This window comes from Phalacrocorax carbo (assembly GCF_963921805.1).
Source record: "Phalacrocorax carbo chromosome W unlocalized genomic scaffold, bPhaCar2.1 SUPER_W_unloc_17, whole genome shotgun sequence".
NCBI lineage: Eukaryota > Metazoa > Chordata > Aves > Suliformes > Phalacrocoracidae > Phalacrocorax > Phalacrocorax carbo.
The window spans coordinates 57,337-82,902 of record NW_026990251.1 but is presented as its reverse complement, the minus strand read 5'-3'; the positions used below and the strand labels follow the sequence as shown (position 1 = coordinate 82,902).

Sequence of the window (25,566 nt, the reverse complement as noted above, 5' to 3'; positions counted from 1 at the left end):
CCAGCCTATCCTCGTATGGCAGGCTTCCCAGTCCTTTGATCATCTTGGTGGCCCTTCTCTGGACCCCTTCCAGCCTGTCCACATCTTTTTTTGTATAGCGGGGACCAGAACTGTACACAGTACTCCAGGTGTGGCCTGACGAGCGCTGAGTAGAGTGGGATAATTACTTCTTTATCTCTGCTGGTGATGCCCTTTGGAATAAGTGAATGTGGCCTCCTGTGACAGCACCAGAGATCTCATCGCCCTTATTGGACGCAAGCCATGGGATAGAAAAACAACCCACAAAAACACAGAACTGAGGCCTTGATATGTGGGACAGAAGGTCAGGGGCACAGCTGGAGCACCGAAACAGAAGAGCGTGCTTATCTATGTTTATACCATATATGGAGCTAGTGTGATAGAACACATTCAGAGGTGGAGAGAAGGGAAAAATACTAGCTCAGGAGGAAGACTATATTAAGGCTGATCTCTTGCTAACAAACAGCTTTGGCTTTGCTTGTGCATGAATACGGAGTCCGTGTCCAGAATCGCCACAAATGGTGCCCCATGTGAGGAGCGACAAATCGACCGAAGAAGGTGAACCGGTGGCGAGCCCCACAGGACTGAAGTGCTGCTGAAAGGAAGCAAGAGCCGGCTGGAATCCCTCATCGAGTGAGGTGAGCTGTGGGGAACTATGGGGAGTAATATAACGTCCGAGGAGAAGTCAGTACGGAGCCTAATGGAGGGACTCCTACAAAAGCACAAGGTTGATATCGACCCGCAGTCATTAAAGAGACTTTTGAAGTGGGTATCGATAAACTGTGAGGGGGTCGATGCAGTTAACATTTTTAACTCTGAAACTTGGGACGAAGCAGGAGTTAAATTGTGGGATAGAGCAACAAGGTCGGATAAAATTGCGGCAGAGCTCTTAACTCCCTGGAGACAAATATTAGAGCTTATGCACAAGCAGGAAGCTAGTTACCGAGATGCCGGAGAGTGTGACTCCGCCGCTCTACCTGCTGCCCCCCTAATGCCAGCTAAATCTGAGGTCCCAGAAAAAAGGGAAGGCACCCGATGTATGACTCAAGTTTACCTAGGGTCCTCGAACAGTGATGATGACCCTGATGACCCATTTGATCCTGGACCCATTGACCCAGAGAAAGAACCTAATTTGTATCCCCCTGACCCACATGATCAATGGCAAGCGATCCGCAGAGAGCCATTAGCCGCTGGGGATTACAAGCTGGCCGCGAAGATTGTATCCCCTGTCATCTATGATCCCAGTCAACAACCGAGATGGGAAGGACTTAACTTTTCCATTATTAAGGAAATGCGACGAGGAGTGATAGAATATGGCCTGGGATCCCCATATTCAAGGAACATGTTGGGGTCAATCATGAAATCTTTTACCCTGGTGCCCCATGATTGTCTACAACCCTGCAAGGGCTATTTGTTTTACCTGGCGTTATTGATTCAGATTACTCTGGTGAAATCAAAATTATGGCCTGGACTCCCACCCCACCTTGCACTATTGTGCAAGGCTCACGAATAGCCCAGTTAGTCTACTTTAATGCCCATCCCCCACAAACCACTGACACAGTACAAGGGTGTCAAGGCTTTGAATCAACAGGAGCCCCGCATATTTTGTGGGCCCAAACAGTGAGTGCTACGCGCCCCATGCTGCACTGTACCCTGACGACGAAAGACAAGAAATCTCTCTGATTAGCCGGTATTGACACTGGTGCTGATGTCACCGTCATCTCTAAAGAACTGTGGCCCAAAGACTGGTCTCTGGTGCAACTTGGGGAAGCTGTAACTGGAATTGGCGGGAATGCTTTACCTTTGCAGAGTAAAAACATGATATTAATCGAAGGGCCTGACAAACATGTAGCGTCGGTGCGCCCGTTTGTATTAGCAACACCAATTACATTACGGGGATGGGACTGTATGAGTCAGTGGGGGGTGCAAATTGGGTCAAATTTACCCTGAGGGCCACTGCGGTGCAAGCCACCTTAGAATTGACATGGACAATACAAACTCCGGTATGGGTGGAAGAGTGGCCCCTGCCTGTTGTCAAATTGCACCATTTACACGAATTAGTTGACAAACAATTACGTGCAGGACACATAGTACCTGCCACTAGTCCATGGAATTCACCTGTGTTTGTAATTCAGAAGAAAAGTGGCAAATGGCGTCTCTTACATGACCTAAGGAAAGTTAATGCTGTAATGGAGGATATGGGTGCGCTACAACCAGGCATGCCGTCACCTGCCATGATCCCCCGCAATTGGCATCTTACTGTTCTTGATTTAAAAGACCATTTCTTTACAATTCCTTTGCATCCTAACGATGCCCCTAAATTTGCGTTTTCAGTCCCATTAATATTAGTGAGCCCCACAAATGCTATCATTGGGTAGTATTGCCACAAGGCGTGAAAAATAGCCCTACAATATGTCAATGGTTTGTAGCAAAAGCCCTATCCCCAGTACGTGAACAATTTGCTGAGGCACTTATCTATCGCTATATGGATGATATCCTTATAGCCGCAGAATCTGATGAATATATGCAAATGACCTTAGCGTCTGCATCCCACCAAATAAAGCAGGCCGGTCTGCAAATTGCACCAGAGAAGATTCAACAGGCGAGCCCATGGCAGTATTTAGGGTGGAGAATAACAGAACAAAAAATCAGGCCACAACATGTAAAAATCCAAACTAATGTCAAGACACTTCATGATTTACAAAAACTCTTAGGTACTATTAATTGGGTTTGACCTCTGTTAGGTATTACGAATCATGAATTAAGCCCTTTATTTTCTCTATTGAAAGGCAACCCTGAGCTTTTATCACCTCGCGTTTTAACCCCTGAAGCGACGGTGGCACTTACAAAGGTTTCTGACGCTATCGCTTTGTGTCAAGCAGATCACGCCTGCCCTGAACTACCCTTTCAACTAGTCATCTTGAATCCATCTACCCAGCCACATGCACTGCTTTATCAGTGGGATGTAACACGCAATGACCCCTTAGTGATAATCGAATGGATATTTCTTGCTAATCAGTTACATAAGACCATCGCGACGCATCCTGAAAGCTTTGCCCTGCTAATTATGAAAGGACGACAACGACTCACAGTATTAGCAGGACAAGATATTGCCAGAATCATTGTACCAGTGTCGTCACATATGTTACAGTATTTGATGCAAACTTCTCTAGGCTTTCAAACGGCTTTAGTAGACTTTCCTGGTCAGCTAGATAATCATAGCCCGAGCCACGAGTTGATCCAACACGACTTTATATTATATGAAACCCTAAACAGAAGACATATACCTCTATCAGCCCTCACCATATTTACTGATGGATCAGGTCAAACCGGACGGGCAGTTATTGTGTGGAAAGATCCATGTACTCAAACTTGGTTGTCAGATATCAGCCATGCTGATGGTTCTCCACAAATTGTGGAACTCACTGCAGTAGTCCGAGCTTTTCAACTTTGGCAAGAACCCCTCAATATTGTAACAGACTCAGCTTATGTAGCCGGGCTAGTATCTCGTTTAGAAAATGCATGTTTGCAGGACATTTCTCATCCGCTATTATTCCACTAGCTATTCCAGCTCTCCCGTCTTTTGAATGACAGAAAAGAACCTTATTTTATTATGCATATTAGAGCGCATACGACTCTCCCTGGCCCTTTGGTTGAAGGCGGACAGCGAGCAGATGCCCTGACCATGCCTGTTCAAGTACTTCCCAATATGATGGAACAAGCCCGGATTTCCCACGCGTTTTTTCACCAAAATGCGAAAGCATTACAAAAAATGTTTTCTTTGACATCTGTACAAGCCTGTGACATTACTAGTGCTTGTCCAGACTGCCAAGGCTTATTTAGCACAATATCACACGCAGGCATTAATCCTAGGGGATTGACTGCCTTAGAATTATGGCAAACAGATGTTACCCATTTTCCAATATTTGGTCGCTTGAAATATATTCATGTTTCTGTTGATACCTTCTCGGGAGCAATTTTCGCTTCTGTGCTGGTTTTGGCTGAGAAGGGGTTAATTCTCCTCACCGTGGGGGGTTGGCTACCTTTCCAGCTTCCCGAGTGGCGGGGCGGGGGGCTGGGAGGGGCAGGGCCATGTCAGGAGCGGCTGACCCCAACTGGCCAATGGCAGGTTCATTCCATACCATGTGACACCATGACTAGTATATTGAGGGGGGACAGTTTGCGGCTCGGGGCAGGCGCGGCGGTGAGCGGCTGCATCGCATGCAGTTTGTTTCGGCAGTTAATTCCCCTTCCCCCTCCCTTCACCACCACCCCCACCCCCCACCCCGGGTTTTGTGCCTCTCGTTGTTCTCCGTTACATTGCATTTCTGTTGTTGTTTCTTTTAATTTTAATTATTAAACTGTTCTTATCTCAACCCACAAGCGTTACCCTTCTGATTCTCTCCCCCATCTACCGGTGGGGGAGTGAGCGAGCGACTGTGTGGGTCTGAGCTGCTGGCTAAACCACAACAGCTTCTTATCATTGAGAAAAAGAGCCTGAGACATAAGCAAACACTTTACCTGTGCCTTTGCATCCTTAGGTATCCCACGTATAATTAAGACCGATAATGGCCCAGCCTCTCTCACACAACGTCTACTAACCTTTTTTCAAGATTGGGGGGTGAAACACATCACAGGTATTCCTCACTCCCCCACAGGGCAAGCCATCGTTGAACAAGCACATAACACCTTAAAATGCATGTTGTTACAACAAAGCAGGGGAGCTGGAACCTTAACTCCACAAGAGTGTTTAGCAAAAGCACTCTATGTCCTTAACTTTTTTAATTTTTCCGATACAGCTCCCCCAATGAGCCGACACTATCTCTCTCTGCAAACAGACCGGCAGAGCACTGAAGGAAAGGCGCAGGTCCTTGTATGAAATTTAGAATCCGGGATAACGGAGGGTCCCTTCGCCCTAATAACATGGGGGAGAGGTTACGCTTGCGTCTCCACAGGGTCAGGACATCGCTGGATCCCAGCCCATTGTGTTCGGCCGTATCGGTATCAACCCTCAACAGAAAATTCCGTATCGGAAGAACCAAACCCTACTGAAGGAAAATGAAGATGCTCTGTTTGTTGATTGTATTTATAATCTGTTCATGTAACTGGGTATGTTCTTGGCCAGGTGTGCCAGTTTTGGCTGAGAAGGGGTTAATTCTCCTCACTGTGGGGGGTCGGCTACCTTTCCAGCTTCCCGAGCTCTGCCACTTCGGCAGGAGGCTGGGAGGGGCAGGGCCATGGTTGGGGTGGCTGACCCCGACTGGCCAATGGCAGGTTCATTCCATACCATGTGACACCATGACCAATATATTGAGGGGGGGCAGTTTGCGGCTCGGGGAGGCGCGGTGTTGGTTCGGCGGGCGGTGAGCGGCTGCGTCGTGTGCGGTTTGTTTCGGCGGTTCATTCCCCTCCCCCCTCCCTTCCCCCTCCCCCGGGTTTCGCGCCTCTCATTGTTCTCCTTTCCATTGCATTTCTGTTGTTGTTTCTTTTAATTATAATTATTAAACTGTTCTTATCTCAACCCACGAGCTTTACCCTTCTGATTCTCTCCCCCATCTACTGGTGGGGGGGTGAGCGAGCGACTGTGTGGGGCTGAGTTGCCGGCTAAACCACGACACCAGGGTTACCCAAGCTGCCATCATCTAACAATGTTTGGGTAACACTGGCGAAAGCCATAAACCAAGACTCGTTCATTCTGAATCTATTCACAAAAGTATTCAGCAGCTAGAACAAAACCTGCAGAAACTGCAAATGGACAGTGATTGGAGTTGGCTTGATCAGTTCTTTGGTGGGCTAGGTCTGGGCGGATTGGTAAACACCCTTGTGAAATATGTAATCTTTTGCATTGGAATATTTTTGTGTATTGTTATCTGTATCCTATGCTTATTACAATGCTTACACCGTTTAATAGATAAATCTCTGAAAACCATATTGATAGTTGAAAAAGAAGGGGGAATTGTGGAATAAGTGAATGTGGCCTCCCATGACAGCACCAGAGATCTCATCGCCCTTGTTGGATGCAAGCCATGGGATAGAAAAACAACCCACAAAAACACAGAACTGAGGCCTTGATATGTGGGACAGAAGGTCAGGGGCACAGCTGGAGCACCGAAGCAGAACAGTGCGCTTATCTATGTTTATACCATATATGGAGCTAGTGTGATAGAACACATTCAGAGGCGGAGAGAAGGGAAAAATACTAGCTCAGGAGGCAGGCTATATTAAGGCTGATCTCTTGCTAACAAACAGCTTTGGCTTTGCTTGTGCATGAATATGGAGTCTGTGTCGTGATTCACCACAATGCCCTTTTAGATGCAACCCAGCATCCTGTTGGCCTTCTTGGCCGCAGCAGCTCACTGTTCGCTCATATTGAGCTTCCTGTCCACCGGGACCCCCACATCCCTTTCCACAGAGCTGCTCTCCAGCCAGGTGGATCTCAGTCTGTGCTGCATTCCCAGATTATGTTTTCCCAAGTGCAAGACCTTACACTTCTCCTTGTTGAACTTCATAAGGTTCTTGTTGGCCCACTCTTCCAGCCTATCCAGATCTTCCCGCAGAGCAGCTCTCCCTTCTGGAGTGTCTACTTCCACACTCAACTTGGTGTCATCCGCAAACTTCATCAGGCTACACTTGATCCCATTATCCAGATCACTTATGAAGATGTTGAATAACATTGGGCCCAATATCGATCCCTGGGAGACTCCACTTGTGACAAAATGTCTGGTTTATGTCACAAAAATTTATTTCTGATACCAATTTATCAATAAACTAATATTTAATGCAAACAAAAGAGCCTTTCTATTTATATATTATCCCCTCTGCCCATTAAAAGTAATTTGCCATCTTATGTCAGCCTAACTACATGATACTGGGATGAGGAATGGGGAGAATTAATTCTACCTTCCTCAACATGGATATTTGTCTCCATATTCCTCCTAGAAGCGAGGGGAACATAAGAGCGACTGAAACATAATATCCATAGAGGATAAATCTTTCCAATATTAGCTCTCCATCCCAGGATTTAAATGTACAAGATGGGGTGTTTCCTTCCTCTCGCCCACCCCCAGTGAACTGCAGAGATCTTCCACAGCAACACAGGCTTCCTTCATGGCATTCACTGAAATTCTCATCTCACTAAATATCAGTGCACAAAACAAACATCTTCCAAAGTATACATGATTGAAAATTGGCCATCCACTAGCACCCCTTCATTTTTGTTTCTTTTTTGTACCATGACACATATGTTTTGGACATTTTGTTCAGAAGGATGCCAACTTGCTTACCTCAAGCAAAGGGATTCCATTGCTTGCCTACACTAATACGCTCTGCCACAAACAGCTTTGCAGATCTCTGCTGCATAGTGTGCAGATCTTAATAGAAGCATATCATTAATGTTAAAGGCACATCTAATCTTCAAGGCTGATCTTTAGGAAAACACTTTTGCAAAAGAAAAAAAACTTGTGGGTTGAGATAAGAACAGTTTAATAATGACAATAAAATAATAATTATAATAATGATTCTTATTACAGTAATAACGATAATGATATAATAAAAGGGAAAAGGGAAAAAGGGAAAACAACAGAAACACAAATGATACAACTGCTCACCACATGCCGACCAACGTTGCCGGTCCCCAACCCGCGACTGCTGCTTCCCTTCTCCCCCGGCCAGCTCCTCCCAGTTATCATACTGGGCATGACATTACATGATATGGAATATCCCTTTGGTCAGTTTGAATACGCTCTCTTAGCTGTGCCCCCTCCCCTCCCAGCTTCTTGTGCACCCAGCAGAGCATGGGAAGCTAGAAATGTCCTTGACTAGTACAAGCACTGCCCAGCAACAGCCAAAACATCTGTGTGTTATCTCAACAGGTTTTTTTGCATGCTAAGTTCAAAGCACAGCACTATGCCAGCTAGAGTGAAGAAAATGAACTCTATCCCAGCTACAACCATGACAGTATCCACCCCTTATTCCGTATCATTTACGTGATGCTCAGGTCCCATACTATCCAGTACAATTTCAATAACCCCTACCCGCCTTCGCATCCTTTATCAGAACATACAGATTTCATTTATCATTCCCCTAGCCTATGGACCACCCCGTAAAATGTCTGTGAAATGTCCATTGAGTTCATTTAGTCCGTGACTTTGGGTTTCATCTATTGTAAGAGTCTTTCAGAGAGGTGCTGTGTGTGGTGTTGGATTCTTGCATGCTGAAGTCAGTCCTCGTTCCATCACCACTCCACTGTTAGTTCTTGTTCTCTCAGTGCTGCACTTCGCTTGGTTCAATTGAAAGTTCATTTTTTATTATTATTAATTTGGGAGATTCCCACCATGATACCATTGATATGGCATATAGCAACCATAGTAGTGATGACATACAACATTATATGGCAATTAACAGCATACCATTCAGTTCATTGGCTGTTTTCACCCAAAATCAAATCCCCCTGAGGTACACACTGGCCTCCTCCATCTTCCCGCATCACCCACCAAGTGCACCCAGGTCCTTGAGCAAACGCAGTCCCATGAATGGGTTTGCCTTTGCCTGAGGCAGGAAGAACCCAGACTGTTTTGCCCAGCATATTTGTTATGTGCACTACAGAGACTCTATCCCCTTCCACAGTACATAAGGGTTCTGACTGGGCAGGGCCAGCTTGTCTGACAGATCCCCTCGTGTTGACTAACCAGGTGGCTTTTGCTAAATGTGTATCCCAGTGCTTGAATGTTCCACCCCCAACATTTCTCTCAGCATAGTTTTTAACAGTCCATTGTATCTTTTGATTTTCCCAGAGGCTGGTGCGTGACAGGGGATGTGATACACCCACTCAATACAATGCTCTTTGGCCCAGCTGTCTACGACGTTGTTTTGGAAATGAGACCCGTTGTCTGACTCAATTCTCTCTGGGGTGCCATGTCGCCACAGGACTTGTTTTTCGAGGATAGTATTCTGGGCAGTGGCGTGGGGCATGGGATATGTTTCCATCCAGCCAGTTGTTGTTTCTACCATTGTCAGCACATGGCGCTTGCCTTGGTGCGTTGGTGGGAGTATGATAGAGTCAATTTGCCAGGCCTCCCCATATTTATATTTCAGCCATTGTCCCCCATACCACAGAGGCTTTACCCACTTGGCTTGATTGATTGCAGCGCATGTTTCACATGCGTGGCTAACCTGTGCAAGAGCATCCATGGTCAAGTCCAACCTCGATCACGAGCCCACCTGTATGTTGCATCTCTCCCTTGATGGCCTGAGGTGTCATGGGCCCACCGAGCTAGAAATAGTTGACCCTTATGTTGCCAGCCCGGATCCACCCAGCTACTTCAGTCTTGGCAGCCTGATCTACCTGCTGGTTGTTTCAATGTTCTTCAGTGGCCCAACTCTTGGGGACGTGAGCATCCACATGACGTACCTTTACAACCAGGTTCTCTAACCGGGCAGCAATATCTTGCCACAATGCGACAGCCCAGATGGGTTTGCCTCTGCGCTGCCAGTTGCTCTGCTTCCACTGCTGTAGCCAGCCCCACAGGGCATTTGCCACCATCTATGACTCAGTATAGAGATAGAGCACTGGCCACTTTTCCCATTCAGCAATGTTTAAGGCATGCTGGATGGCCTTTAACTCTGCAAACTGGATCGATTCACCTTCTCCTTCAGCAGTTTCTGCTACTTGTCGTGCAGGACTCCATACAGCAGCCTTCCATCTCCGGTGCTTTACCACAAGGCAACAGGACCCATCATTGAACAAGGCATATTATTTCTCATTTTCTGGCAGTGTGTTATACAGCGGGGCTTCTTCAGCATGTGTCACCTCCTCCTCTGGTGATATTCCCAAGTCTTTGCCTTCTAGCCAGTCCATAATCACTTCCAAGATCCCTGGGAGACTGGGGTTTCCTACTCGAGCCCACTGGGAGATCAGTGCAACCCATCTACTCCATGTAGCATCAGTTGCATGGCGTGGAGAGGGGACGTTCCCTCTGAACATTCAGCCCAGCACTGGCAGTCGGGGTGCCAGGAGCAACTGTGCTTCAGTACCAACCACTTCTGAAGCAGCTCGGACCCCTTCATATGCTGCCAATATCTCTTTTTCAGTTGGAGTATAGCGGGCTTCGGACCCTCTGTATCCCCGACTCCAAAACCCTAGGGGTCGACCTTAGGTCTCCCCTGGCGCTTTCTGCCAGAGGCTTCAGGTAGGGCCATTCTCCCCGGCTGCAGTGTAGAGCACATTTTTTATATCTTGTCCTGCCTGGACTGGCCCAAGAGCTACTGCACGAACTATTTCTCGTTTAATCTGTTCAAAGGCTTGTTGTCGCTCAGGGCCCCATTTGAAATCATTTTTCTTCTGGGTCACTTGATAGAGAGGGTTTACAATCAGACTGTAGTGTGGAATATGCATTCTCCCAAAACCCACAACGCCCAAGAAAGCTTGTGTTTCCTTTTTGCTAGTTGGTGGAGACATGGCTGCTATTTTGTTGATCACATCCATTGGAATCTGACGATGACCATCTTGCCATTTTATTCCCAAGAACTGGATTTCTTGTGCAGGTCCCGTAACTTTACTTTTTTTTATGGCAAAACCAGCTTTCAGGAGGATTTGAACTACTTCCTTTCCTTTCTCAAAAACTTCTTCCGCTGTGTTGCCCCACACAATGATGTCATCAATGTATTGTAGGTGTTCGGGAGCTCCACCTTGTTCCAGAGCATTATGGATCAGTCCATGGCAAATGGTAGGGCTGTGTTTCCACCCCTGGGGCAGTCGATTCCAGGTGTACTGGACACCCCTCCAAGTGAAAGCAAACTGTGGCCTGCACTGTGCTGCCAGAGGGATTGAGAAGAATGCATTAGCAATATCAGTTGTGGCATACCACTTGGCTGCCTTGGACTCCAGGTCGTATTGAAGTTCTAGCATGTCTGGCACAGCAGCACTCAATGGTGGAGTGACTTCGTTCAGGCCACGGTAGTCTACTGTCAGTCTCCACTCTCCATTAGACTTCCGGACTGGCCATATGGGACTGTTAAAGGGTGAGTGGGTCTTACTGATGACTCCTTGGCTCCTCAGTTGGTGAATGAGTTTATGGATGGGGATCAGAGAGTCTCTGTTGGTGCGATATTGCCGCCGGTGCACTGTTGTGCTGGCGATCGGCACCTGTTGTTCTTTGACCTTCAGCAACCCCACAACAGAAGGGTCCTTCGAGAGACCGGGCAAGGTAGACAGCTGTTTCATTTCCGCCGTCTCCAAGGCAGCTACACCAAAAGCCCACCGAACACTTTTGGGTCCTTGAAATACCCTCTCCTGAGGCAGTCTATGCCAAGGATGCATGGAGCCTCTGGGCCAGTCACAATGGGGTGCTTTTGCCACTCATTCCCAGTGAGGCTCACTTCGGCCTCCAATACAGTTAGCTCTTGGGATCCCCCTGTCACTCCAGCAATGCTGATGGGTTCTGCCCCTATATAGTTTGATGGCATTAAGGTGCACTGTGTGCCGGTGTCCACTAAAGCTTTATACTCCTGTGGGTCAGATGTGCCAGGCCATCGGATCCACACAGTCCAGTAAACCCGGTTATCCCTTTCCTCCACCTGGCTGGAGGCAGGGCCCCTCTAGTCCTGATCATAGTATTCATCACTCACTTCCGGTAGATATGAATCACGGGTGTCTCTGTTAAGATCAGTCAGGACATCAGCACTTCTGCTCCTCTGCCTGGGGAATTGCTTACGGGAAACTGGAGCAGCAGCTCTCCTGGAGAAACTCCCCTGAGTAATTGTTCTCCCTTGCAGCTCACGTACCTGTGCCTCTAGGGCTGAGGTACGTTTTCCATCCCACTTCTTCATGTCCTCTCCGTGATCACGCAGGTAAAACCATAGGGTGCCCCGTCGTGTGTATCCCTTCTCTTGAGCCAAGGGACGCTTACTCCTAATGGCTGAGATACTGGTTCCTACTGGTGGGGAGTAGGACCTATCTTCTTTGAGTTGCTGGACCTCTCGGGACAGTTTCTCAACAGCAGAGACAAGCGAGGAAGAGATTCGCTTCATATTCCTGGAGTTTATCAATCAACTCAGCCACCGTTGGTGTCTCATCATCTTTCCAGGACATCACTGCCAATGAGTTTGCATACGAGGATGGTGCACTCTGTACAAACTTCCACCACATGGGTCGTGTGCACTCGGCTTCATCTGGATCTTTGGAGGACCGTTGATCGTCCAGGTCACCATAAACCACCTCAAGCATGGCTAATTCCCTTAGATGCTGAATGCCTTTCTCCATGGTCATCCATTTTCCTAGGCAAAATACAATATATCTTCTTTGAAGGGGTACCTCTCTCTCACCGCGGACAGGAGCCGCCTCCAGAGGCTGAGGGCTTGTGTTCCTTTTCCAATTGCTTTATCAATGCCCCCTTCCCTAGAAAGGGATCCCAGTTGTTTGGCTTCCTTCCCCTCTAATTCCAAACTACTGGCCCCATTATCCCAGCATCGGAGCAGCCAGCTGATAACGTGCTCACCTGAATGACGCCCAAAATCTTTCCGTATATCCTGCAACTCACTCAAGGATAGAGATCGCTTAGTTTCCGTTTCTTGTACACATTCTTCCTCTTCCTCCTCCTCTTCTCGTGATGGCCCTGGTTCCTCGTAATCTCTTTCTAAACGAGTTGACCTTCTCTTCCATGATTTCTTCTCGCGTATAGGGGCGACTGATACTGGCACAGGTTGGTCCTCTGGTTTAGCTGCAATGCTTGGCACTGGGGTTTGAGTAGCTGCAGTGCCTGTCGTGGGGGTTTGAGTGGCCGCCGTGCTCGTCACTGGGGTTGGAGTAGCTGCAGTATCTGTCGTAGGGGGTTGGGTGGCTGCAGTGCTTGTCGCTGGGGTTGGAGTAGCTGCAGTGTCTGTCTTGGGGGTTTGAGTGGCTGCAGTGCTTGTCACGGGGGTTGGAGTAGCTCCCTTCTCTTTCCCTTGGGGGTACTGAATAGTGTTAAATAGGGCTCGATAGGCATAATCCAGACCCCAGCACATTGCAGTGATTTTTATCTCCCTGGAATTGCCAGGGTGACAACATACTTCCTCCAAATGTTCTACTAATTTTTCAGGATTCTGCACTTGTTCAGGGGTGAAGTCCCACACCACAGGGGGTGCCCACCATCTTAGGCATTTGCCCATACTTTCCCACATACCCTGCCACCCATAGCTATCGAGCCTTGAGACAGATCTCTGGATTATATTCTTAACTTGCTTACTAACCTTAGACAGATCTGATACCACCTGCCAAAGCAATATCAACAGATGTATCTTGACTACCCAAGGATGTTCAAGATACTGAAAAGTTGTTGTAATGAAGGAGGAGACATTACATAAGATGATAGCTAAGGTGCCATTCTCTATTTCCTCCATAAAAAACTTCTCAGAGGAGGAGGTATAATTGCTAATTGCCTCCATGAGGTGGTAGCTGTAGTACAGTAATGGCTTCCATGCAAGACCTAAATAACCGATAACAGTCAAGGCCAGTGTTTTAATAACAAGTCTCCTAGGCAAAATATCTCTAATCACTGCAGAGCACAGCAAACTGACAAAACCAACAGCAAGTTTTAACATGTACTTTACAATCAGCATTGTAAAGACTGGATAAACTAATACTGAGAGCAGATGAATCAATGCTGTGACCAGCAACTGTTATTATCTCAAACCCTTCTCGCCCCACGTTGGGCGCCAAAAATATACTGTCGTGGTTCAGCCTCAGCTGGCAACTGAACACCACGCAGCCGCTCGCTCACCCCCCCCACCCCTGTGGGATGGGGAAGAGAATCGGACGAGCAAAAGAACTTGTGAGTTGAGATAAGCACAGTTTAATGATTACAATAAAATGATAATGATAAATGATTATGATAATAATGACAATAATGTTCATATAATAAAAGGGAAAAGGAAGGGAAAGGGAAAAACAGGGGAAAAAATCCCATGGAAACACAAACGATACAACTGCTCACCACCCACCGACTGACGCTGCCCGTCCCCAAGCCGCGATTCCTCCCCCCTCCCCCGGCCAGCCCCTCCCAGGTAACATACTGGGCATGACGTTACATGATATGGAATATCCCTTTGGTCAGTTTGAATCCACTCTCTTAGCTGTGCCCCCTCCCCTCCCAGCTTCTTGTGCACCCAGCAGAGCATGGGAAGCTAGAAATGTCCTTGACTAGTACAAGCGCTACCCAGCAACAGCCCAAACATCTGTGTGTTATCTCAACAGGTTTTTTTCCCATGCTAATTTCAAAGCACAGCACTATACCAGCTAGAGTGAAGAAAATTAACTCTATCCCAGCTAAAACCATGACAGTGTTGAAACACTGGAACAGGTTGCCCAGACTGGTTGTAGGTGCCCCATCCCTGGAAATGTTCAAGGTCAGGTTGGATGGGGCTCTGAGCAACCTGATCTAGTTGAAGATGTCCCTGCTCATTGCAGAGGGTTAGAACTAGATGATCTTCAAAGGTCCCTTCCAACCCAAACCATTCTATTATTCTAATTATATAAGCATTTTTGAAAAAAATTACATTGTTCATTTGTAAATGTATTAGAGCAATAAAATTACGTATTCCTTTGTTCACTTTTTTTTGGTGTACTGGTCATATTATACCTGAGACTTCAAATATCCTCTGGTCTTTAACATTCTGTTTAATTAATGTTAAAGCCAGGCTTGGGCTTGATTTCAGGTAGCAAAACCACAGGGATGAAGACACAGAAAGAACAGGTCAAAATCAGTTTGAAAATTCAGCATACACAAACTTGTATACATTAATGAGCAATTTTAATTTGCTGTATGATAGGCCCAACCTAGTTCTTATTTATAGGAGCTGCCTCACTGAAACTAGGGAAACACCTTATGTAAGTAATGACTACGTGAATAACTGGGACCTTACAGGATTTGGCTCTATACATAAGTAATAGTTTGTACAACGTCTTCTGATTTGGCAGATGTTTTGGCCTACATTCCTACAGATACTTTGGTGTATATTGTTTACAAAAACATGGGTTAAATACACCGAAACTTAATTTTTCTTAGGTCAGCGTGGAAAAATATTATAAGTTAAATGTAACAAATTAAACATTTGTGTTAAATATAGTATCTTATGTTTATCATGTGTATAGCAAGTCTATGTATTTGTATCCTATACATTATTAGCAAAACGTGGTTCAAGTGGCTGACTTTCATTTACATTAACTGGCATACCTTTTTCCTTCAATTATATTCTATTTGTTGTGCAGATACTGAGAGGCATGGAAAAAACCTAATGAATATTTCTAAGCAAAATGCTTCACAAATATATCCCATTTATGTTCAAAATATACTATTTCACTGGGGGAATTTTTGTTTCAGCACAATCTATCAACAGTGTTTAGAATAAGAGCAGTATCTTTCAAATGCAGCATTTGGAAGTCACCATTTGTCATTAAATGTAACTGTGTGTCCAAGAGCTTTGTAATAATAGCCTTTAATTAAACTGGGGACTGTTTGAGGGTTTCTGTTGCCCTTTGAAGTTCTTAATTATTAGTTGTATCAAGACTTTTATGGCAGACTTAAGGTTAAACTATATAATTAAAATAAACTTCCAAGAGAAATAAAAAGGCTTTTCATGTTTTAATTAAATATTTGAGCGTCAAGGTTTTAAAAATAACATATGTTTTGATTTTCTTATGATGGCATACTAGAATGCAACATACATTAGACAAAATATTGGTAGCTATTTACGGAAATAATAGCTAAGCATGATGCATGTAAATGATCTATTTGCTACGTATGAATGGTTAAAGTGCTAATTAAATAGTTGGTATTCAAGTCTATGCTCATCCATTGTTTAGTGACATACAAATTCAGTGATGTGTGCCAGCAGACATTTTAAGTTGAATGTTTTCTCCTCTATGCTCTTTGTCATGAAATGGTGGCACCATGATGGGAAAACTAATGTAAGCAAAACACTGAAAAATGCTTTAATAATGTTTTAACCATGTAACAACACTAGTCTGGTTTTCTAATGAATTTTTAATTCCTTTCCTCTTATAAGGATGTTATGAGTTACTGCTGATGCATATTAAATCATACATGAGTCATTTTCTTGCTAAACTTGCAGAAAATTACTAAATGCTAATGCATCAAATGGGGCTTCCTATATATGGCACAGTAAATATGCCCTCACGGGTTTTCTGCAATCAATATCCTGTACTTCATTAGCAACTAGATAAAGGTCTGTTGTGAAAAGGAAAACTATTGCATATACAGTGCAAAATTATGATATCTATGATGTCTACATGATGATTAAAACCCAGTCTAGAATTAGAATTTGCACAAGAGTAAAACTAAAGTTCCTTGACAAGTTGAGAGAGCTGGGGTTGTTTAGCCTGGAGAAGAGATGGCTCCAGGGAGACCTTATTGTGGCCTTTCAATACTTAAAGGGGGCTTATAAGAAAGACGGGAACAGACTTTTGTCGTGGTTCAGCCCCAGTCAGCAACTAAATACCACGCAGCTGCTCGCTCACTCCCCCCACCCCTGTGGGACAGGGGAGAGAATCAGAAGAGCAAAAGCACAAAAAAGAAAAAGCTTGTGGGCTGAGATAAGAACAGTTTAATAATTAAAATAAAATATTATAATTATTATTATTATAACAATTATAATATAATAAAAAGGAAAAGGGAAAAAGGGAAAAAACCAGAAACAAACAATACAACCGCCCACCACCTGTCCCTGAGCTGTGATTGCTGCCTCCCTTCCCCAGCCAGCTCCTCCCAGTTAACATACTGGGCATGACATTACATGATATGTAATCTTTGGCCAGTAAAAGTTTATGTAAAACTTTGGCCAGTTTGAATCCACTCTCTTAGCCATGCCCCCTCCCCTCCCAGCTTCTTGCGCACCCGGCAGAGCATGGGAAGCTAGAAAAGTCCTTGACTAGTACAAGCACTACCCAGCAACAACCAAAACATCGGTGTGTTATCAACATTGTTTTCATACTAAGGCCAAAGCACAGCACTATGCCAGCTGCAGTGAAGAAAATTAACTCTATCCCAGCTAAAACCATGACAACCTTTTAATAGGGCCTGTTGTGATAGGACAAGGGGTAATGGTTTCAAACTAAAAGAGGGTAGATTCAGACTAGAGATTGGGAAGAATTTTTTACGATGAGGGTGGTGAAACACTGGAACAGGTTGCCCAGACTGGTTGTAGATGCCCCATCCCTGGAAACGTTCAAGGTCAGGTTGGATGGGGCTCTGAGCAACCTGATCTAGTTGAAGATGTCCCTGCTCATTGCAGAGGGTTAGAACTAGATGATCTTCAAAGGTCCCTTCCAACCCAAACTGTTCTATGCGTCTATGAAGTACAGTTAAATGACCTCCCTGAAAGCAGCCTAGTACTGCTAATAACCACCAGGAAGTTCATTGAGCCTTTGCACATTTAGTATTGAATGCTAGGTTTAAAATACACATAGCCCATGGTATTAATTTTGCACTTTTTTATATATCTCTGTCACTGCTAAATCCGTAGCCACCAAAATCTTGCCAGCTCCTCACTATTTCTCAGTGCAAGTTAAAAATGCTGTTCTTACTGCTATATACACTAACCTCCCACCCACATTAATTGCTCCATTCCTGTATTCCTGTTAATAGAAACTATATATATATCAGTCAACATATATTTGAATTGATAGCATGGTCCCAATAAGAATGGCATCACTGTGTCATGGTTTTGGCTGGGATAGAGTTAAATTTCTTCATAGTAGCTAGTATGGGACTATGTTTCGGATTTGTGCTGGAAACAGTGTTGATAATGTTTTAGTTGTTGCTAAGTAGCGCTTACACTGGTCAAGGACTTTTTCAGCTTCCCATGCTCTGCCAGGTGCACAAGAAACTGGGAGGGGACACAGCTGGGACAGCTGGCCCAAACTGACCAAAGGGATATTCCATACCATATGACATCATGCTCAGTATATAAAGCTGGGGGAAGAAGAAGGAAGGGGGGGGGATGTTTGGAGTGATGGTGTCTGTCTTCCCAAGTAAACATTATGCTTGATGGAGCTCTGCTCTCCTGGAGATGGCTAAACACCTGCCTGCCGATGGGAAGTAGCAAATAAATTCCTTGTTTTGCTTTGTTTGTGCACACAGTTTTTTTCTTTCCCTATTAAACTGTCTTTATCTCAACCCAGGAGTTTCCTCACTTTTACTCTTCTGATTCTCTGCCCCATCCCACTGTGGGGGGAGTGAGTGAGCGGCTGTGTGGTGCTTAGTTGCCAGCTCGGGTTAAACCATGACACACTAACAATCTTATTAATAAAAAAAAAAAAAATGCATTTAATGAAGGAAACTTGGGGGTTTGGGTTGGGGTTTTTTTTGCTGGGGGTATGTTTGGGGGGGGGATTATTTGGGGGTGGCTTGTTTGTGTTTTTTTTACACATCTGGAATATTCTTTCTACCTGGTGCAAAAAAAAGACTATTTGAAAATAAATTTATGCTTTGCCCTACAGTTATTTTTAATTAGTTTTTATAAATAAGTAATGCATAATATATTATTTAGATGCAATGGTCTTAAGAATTTGAGTGATATTTCAACTACAATTGTAGTAATTTATTTATCAATGAAAAATTTACATAATCACACTTCAAAATCCAGTGGACTAGAGAGATATCAGAAAGACACCCAGGAACATGCACAATGACTCTGGGCATTAAATTTACTTAATAATGCAGTGGTGTGCAAGATGTCATATCTAACATCACTATATTTGGTTAATCATTTTTAAATTATGAAAGCATAAATACTGTTTTCTCTTTTTAGTTTCATTTTATGAAAAAGACAATTTTTAAATACAGAATAGGATTAGAATATTCTATAGCAAATATAATATTATTCCTAGTAGAATGTAAGTGAATTTAAGTATAATTTACAATAAAACCCTGGAGTCTCTCTTTTTCAACTGTCAGAAGAAACATTGATTTTTATTATCGTAATATCATTAAATAGTTATTTATTTAGTTCAGTTATTTTAGATTATCACATTGGCAATCAATTGTAAACAACAATGCAGGAGAGAAATGGAAGTTTTCTGACTTGTCATTGTAGACAGATGGGTGATAGCGGTAACTCACTCTTGTTAACTCAGTTGTACTATGAATCTTCCCTTAGCATGTGAAGTCTTTTTGAGGTAAATGTGGTAGAGCTTATGGTTACTGGGAGTGTAGTGAACTTACTTCATGAAAGTGCATATGCAGATACAGATCATAGGGTTTTTTTAAGCATTTAAACTTACATATGCATACACATACACACAAACAAGTTTGAGTGCATACGTCAATTCTGTTCATGTATGTTTCTAAAATAAAAAGAGAATCTACATAGCTATCATATGAAACTAATTTATGCTATTTGAGAATTAGGTGGATTTAGAGGAAGATATGAAATTAATAGTCATACATTTCCAACAATATATTTATGGCTACTGGTAAAATATTGGTACCTCATAAAATCCTCAGTACTCAACTAAGCAGTAACCTATATAATGTATGCTTACATCAATTACAGCTATAGGAAAGGAGGTTTTAATGGTATTTTTTGAAGCAAATATTTAATACAGAAAAATCAGTGAAAAATTAGCTCCAGTTCCATTTCAGTTGGTAGCACCACAAGGTTATACTATTCTGTAAACCTACAGAGAATTCTACAGTGCTTCAATAGAAATTGCTTTCTGTGACAGAAAACAGCTAAAGACAATAATTTATATTTATACGAAAGTGTTAATTTTACATTTTTTTATGTACCACAGCTGCTGCTGAAGTGAGAACAACTCACACATGTACATTCTATCCTTATTGTGCAGGTTTTCTGTTACTGACTTCAGCTTTCTCATACAAGGTTATTGCGTTAGATTCCAATTACATTAAACTATTACTGATATTATCATGATAATGATATTATTTTATAACACCCCAAACTCTTGTTTCCTAAAGATAATATTCTATATGACAATGACAGTGGAGTATTTTTATGTTAATGTCCCTTTCAGAGAACTGACATTATTAACAGAATAAATGTAACTTATTTGAAAAGATGTCTCTTGAAAATTCTGATTAAAAAAACAACCGTATGTCGCTTTGTCTTTGCACAGAGTTTATTTTGGAATTAAAATTATGCTGATCAGACCATACAGGTTCTTTACAAAGGGCCAAATGCTGGTATTATTCAAGTCCAAAGATAGACTGACCAAGCTTTGACCCAAAGCATGGGACATTCAATTTTCCCAAACAACTCTTCTTAGACTTTAAACAAGACAAATTACTGATCATTTCTCATAGTCATTCATTTATGAAGCTCATTTTGACCTAGTTTCTATTTTCTCCATACTGATACACAAACCGGAAGTGGAAAGACTAAACAGAAGGTGGTTCCTTACCTAAATCTTTTATATTGGCAGTTCCCTTAGTTTCTGTATCAGAGGAGGCTGGTGATCCTGGTCACTGCTGTGACCTTACTCACATGGTTTTCAGCATCATCAAAGCCATAACAGTCTACAAAACATTAAGCAAATGAAGACGACCAGTGTTCTTATCAAATTGCACTTTAGCATAAATATTTAAATAATCAGTATTTAGGATAAGTGAATAAATATCAGTTCATCATTACCTTCCAATGTTACATGCCTCAGATTTTTGTAAGAGCTCAAGGAACTGAAAAAGATGTTCTCACAACAGGCAAGAAACCACCTACACCTGGAGGAACAACCTCGATCTTGCCCTGAACTCTATGCATCCCATGATTATGTCTACATTAAATATGTGTGTGTTTACCATGTGTTTACCATTCTACTATAAATTATTGTACAAATACCTGTATTTAGGTGTAGCCCAGATGCAAAAATATTTAAAGACAAGAGGTTATAGATATAAAATTGAATAACATTACAAATGGTTGGGGTAGCAAAAAAACATTTTCAAAATGCTACTTCTTGTAAGAAAATCTACTACTGATGCAGTGAAGAATCAGCAGTATTTCCATTGTATCAAATATTGCCTCAGAGTTAAAGCAAAACAGTGTAGCATGGAAAAATTAGCCCTTCTTATCAGCCTATGGCAGACCCCTAGGAAAGAACAATTCTGAGATCTGTTGGAACTGCTGCTGTTTACCTATGAAAGAAAAAACTTGGCAAGGCCTTGATGCTGGGGAGGCAACATTAGTCATTAAGGTACATTTTAGAAATGCAGCTTTACCCTGACTGTTAATAGACCACTGAACTAGGAAAGGCAATAGTGGGCAGCTGGAACTGAGAAGGAGTGTCCCTGTCTGACCAGGTGTCCTTGTATCATACTTGCCCTTACTCCTTGTCTTCCTTGGCCTCCATGCAGGCTAAAAGGAAAGTGGCCATGCACCATACCAAGGTGGATTTAGCTTCACCTTAAAGAACTGAAGAGTTAAGATGGTATCATTAGCTGCACACAGCATGATTTCTCTCTAATCCTTTCTGGAATTTACAAGAAGTTTAAATGTCCATGCATGATGTTATTAACTGGCTTTAGTAAGTACTTAAGACACAATTTTTTTATAAAATACCTCTGGTCAACTTCTTTCTACCAAAAGGGGATAGCTCAGCCTTCTGACGACACACTGGTCAGGAGGTAACTCTCCACAGCCTGGGAGGCTTTCCTGAGGCATGAAGAGGGAGGGGGGCATGGAGCAGCTCCCAGCTCCCCCACCCCATCACCACGTTGCAATGATGCAAACTTACACAAAGGCACACCAAAACAGTTAATAGCCACCACTGTCTCCCTTGGCATACTGTTCACGCAGTCCTCGTGGCCAGGCAGCGAGGTGCACCAGGTGAGGGGCCGCAAGGCAACCCTCAAGCCAAGGGACAGTCACACACCTGGAGAGGTCTCACTTTATTCACAGGAGGAGCTTTCCACATGCAAGTGAAAGCACTTGGCATAATGACAAATCAGTATAATAATAACTCAGTGTCATAGTTTAGCCAGTAACTCAGCCCCACACAGTCACTCACTCCCCCACCAGTGGGATGGGGGAGAGAATCAGAAGGGTAACACTCATGGATTGAGATAAGAACAGTTTAATAATTAAAATTTTTAAAAAGCAACAACAAAAATGCAATGGAAAGGAAAACAAGAGGCACAAAACCCTGGGGGGACAAACCACCAAAACAAACAGCACACAACACAACCACCCACCAACCCAACACCACACCTCAAGCCACAAACTGCCCCCCTTAATATACTGGTCATGGTGCCACATGGTATGGAATGAACATCCCATTGGCCAGTCGGGGTCAGCTGCCCCACCTGTGGCCCCGCCCCTCCCAGCCTCCCACCTACATGGCAGAGCTCAGGAAGCTGGAAAGGTACCCGACCACGACAGTGAAGAGAATTAACCCCTTCTCAGCCAAAACCAGCACACTCAGTATAAGTATATAAGCTAAATACATATGTACATAACTATATATAAGACTATGGTAGGAAAATGGTCGGCAGCCACTGGGACATGAGGGAGGATGATCCCCAGCATGACTAACATGGCCCAGCAGCACCTAGGAGAGCCCTGCCGCTGCTGCTGGTCTCCCAGGAAACGCTAATCAGCACCCCAGTTGCAGGAGGCGCACAACACTCCACTGGTAGCAGACTGCCATCTCGGCAGAGCAGCAGCCCTCAGCGGTGGGAGGTCGTGGGGGTTGTCTTCAGTCCTGCAGAGGTGCCTCCCGCACGACGCTCACTGCAGGCTGAGGCGACCAGGGCAGCAAGCAGGTTCCAACACCAAGGTTTCAGCTCATGTCCAGTTGAATTCAGTTGGAAAAGCTGTTAAGGGTGAAGTGACCCCTCCCTGGGAGGCCAGTGGCCTGGGTAACCCTCAAGCTTGCCAAGGATGGCCAGGCCCCACGCAGGGCAAGCTGGGGTGGGAGGGTGGCAGGTGCAGTGCTGCCCGCAGCTTCCTCATTTTCCAGAAGGGAACCCTCGTGCATGGACTCTATAGAGCCAAAGCACAAGGCCTTTCCTTCACTGGGGTCCCAAAGAATCTTTGTTCTCCCCTGTCCCATGTGTTTGTCCACTGTAGACAACAGACTGGGGGAATGGGGCCAGAGCCCCTTTCTTGGCAAGCTACACTTTAATAATAGATTTCCCCATACTGTCTTCAACACATACAGGAGTGGGCAACCATTAATCCAATCTTTCTTTCAGTGGCAGCTCTAAGAACAAGAACTGCAAGATTTGGCTCATTAATAGCTTAGTCTTAATCATATTGAATTAGGGGGGAAATTGCATTAACTTTAATGACACAGACTGAACACCCCACTTCCCTTCCTTTCTCCTACTATATGTATGCATATAAATCTGCTAAACAACACTCTGGTATGAGACTCAGTCCTGTTTCCAGCAAAGCTAATAGCACAATTTCATCCAGATTAGACTCTGGCCCTTGCAGGTAATCTTCACACCTGCTTTACACCACACACTATAAATGTATAGGTCTATATATACATGTACATATGTATATAGCTAAATACGTGTGACAGGTTCAAGAAGAACAAAACAGGTTATTGTTAGTAGAAAACTGTGAAGCCAAAGGGCTCCCTTCTTCTCCTTTCCCGTTCCCTCCCAGAAAGGGCCATAAAAATGTATATCATGCATTTACCATTTAGTGGGGAAATTTGTCATAAGTCTGACATTTTCTTTCCTCTAAATTAAAATAATGAAGGGTGTAAGGGCTAATTAACCCCAGGGTGTGAAATCTATGAAACTGTTGTGCATTTTAAAAATCTAAATGGACTTTTTCATTGCATGAGGCCAACTGTATGAGGTTCAACAAGGCTAAGTGCTGAGTCCTGCACTTGGGTCACAACAATCCCATGCAACGCTACAGGCTTGGGGAAGAGTGGCTGGAGAGCTGCCTGGCGGAGAAGGACCTGGGGGTGTTGGTCAACTGCCAGCTAAACATGAGCCAGCAGTGTGCCCAGGTGGCCAAGGCGGCCAACAGCATCCTGGCTTGTATCAGGAATAGTGTGGCCAGCAGGAGTAGGGAAGTGATCGTGCCCCTGTACTCGACACTGGTGAGGCCACACCTCGAGTACTGTGTTCAGTTTTGGGCCCCTCACTACAAGAAAGACATTGAGGTGCTGGAGTGTGTCCAGAGAAGGACAGCAAAGCTGGTGAAGGGTCTAAAGAACAAGTTTTATGAGGAGCGGCTGAGGGAGCTGGGGTTGTTTAGTCTGGAGAAAAGGAGGCTGAGGGGAGACCTGATTGCTCTCTACAACTACCTGAAAGGAGGTTGTAGTGAGATGGGTGTTTGTCTCTTCTCCCAAGTAACTTGTGATAGAACAAGAGGAAACAGCCTCAAGTTGTGTCAGGGGAGGTTTAGATTGGATATTAGGAAAAATTTCTTTACCGAAAGGGTTGTCAAGCATTAGAACAGGCTGCCCGAGGAAGTGGTTGCGTCACTATCCCTGGAGGTATTTAAAAGATGTGTAGACATGGTGCTTAGGGCCATGGTTTAGTGGTGGACTTGGCAGCATTAGATTAATGGTTGGACTCGATGATCTTAAGGGTCTTTTCCAACCTAAGCAATTCTATGATTCTATGATTGTGTCTCTGTGGGACTGCTACTTCACCTTCCCTTCTGGAGCTAGACAACAGAAATAAGAAAACAACTTCTAATTCACACTGGAAAGGCTGGATGTGCCCTAAAAGACAGCACACTGTTAAGTTCTTTATAAAATTAAATATTTCACATACTGAAATTTAAATATTTCTATTTTAATTGAAACAAATAATTAATTTCTTCTATATTAATGTACATTAATGGCAACTTTAGGAAGGGGCAGATGCACTCATGAAAATGTCTATTCATACAACCAATTTCTGGACTGGTAAATATAGTTTCCCTAAGTGCCATATTTTGTACAATACTCAGCTTTTTTTACTGACAGTGCAACAGCCCCACTAGCACTATGGCTTACTGAAGGTTTACAGAGTTTTGACTTTTCTTTCTACCTGCCATGAATGGAATTTAAACGTGTTCTAGTGTCATTCTGATCTTTGTACTTCAAGTCTGGATTATTCTAATTGCTATTATTGTTCTTAACTTACAATTAGTTTGAAATTAAGATAATACAACTTTTCTAACATTAACTTTTCACAAGCCACACTGAGTGGTGTCTCTGTCAGTATTACACAATAGAATTACAAATGTCAAATGCTGCAGATATTGTTCCTGCTTAGAAATCTACTAGGTAATGTAGTTGGCACAGATGTATTATTCATCAAAAGTGTAGTTGCTCATTGCTTTGCAGTTTTATGCTAAGAACTGTATGGCATCTTATGAAACTAACAAAATCACAATTAGATTAAAAACACAGGCATTCAAATAAAATATATAACTCCTTGTAATGCATTTGGACTGTTTCTTTTTCTCAGTCTGCATTGTGAACAATGCTAATTGATATATGAATGCTAAATAGAGGACTAAACTGAATAGCACTTATAATAGAAACTGTTCTCAAGGAAAAAAAAAATGGGTAATAAAAAC

The 25,566-nt window shown here is 43.7% G+C and overlaps 1 long non-coding RNA gene across 1 annotated transcript; it reads left to right on the top strand.

Moving 5' to 3' along the window:
* The first annotated feature begins 390 nt into the window (after positions 1-390).
* LOC135310835 (uncharacterized) lies at positions 391-5,539 on the top strand. Its single transcript, XR_010370819.1, has 2 exons — positions 391-656; positions 4,818-5,539. It is a non-coding gene; the product is annotated as an uncharacterized LOC135310835 (long non-coding RNA).
* The last annotated feature ends 20,027 nt before the right edge of the window (positions 5,540-25,566 follow it).